Raw genomic sequence first — 681 nt, 5'->3', positions numbered from 1 at the left:
GTATGTAAATATAGGGCGACCCGAAAGAACATTTTAAAAAAAATTCTAACTATACGAAGCTAGGAAGAAATAATGTAGTCATATGTGAGATACCAAATTACGTAGAAATTAAAGCAGTTGGTGTTTAAGATACCATTAGGGATAATGAACAAGAAATTTCCCTTAAAATTAATTAAATTGGTTGTTGACTTGATACAAGGAGAAAAGGGAAACTTGAGTGGGCCAAGTAATCACCGTCCAAGAGTTCATTTTAGTCACTTTTCACACTCTTCGGGTTTGATGAGTGGCTTTATCAATGTGGCGGCCATTGACAATGTTGCATACTTCTAGTTCTAGATAGTGATATTAAAGAGTAAGAAGAACATATCAGTAATACAAAAAGGAAAAAAAAAAAAAGAACGTATCAGTATCATATGTAAAAATAGAAACTAGAAAGAGATAATTCTGACTTATATTAAATGTATTTATTATTTAGATACTTGTCATCTTTTCAATTATATGTATAGAATGGAGTGAGAATTTTATCTTAAATATGCTTTACGCTCTAAAGACACAAATTAATGTATCATTGTCTAAAAGAACAGTTATTATAAAAAATAATTATACTCCATGTCTATTAAAAAAATAATTTTTAATTATTTATTAAAAATACATATTATAATTAAAACATATATAAATATA

Source organism: Arachis ipaensis, chromosome B03 (genome assembly GCF_000816755.2).
Source record: "Arachis ipaensis cultivar K30076 chromosome B03, Araip1.1, whole genome shotgun sequence".
NCBI lineage: Eukaryota > Viridiplantae > Streptophyta > Magnoliopsida > Fabales > Fabaceae > Arachis > Arachis ipaensis.
Note: the sequence above shows the minus strand (reverse complement) of the source record.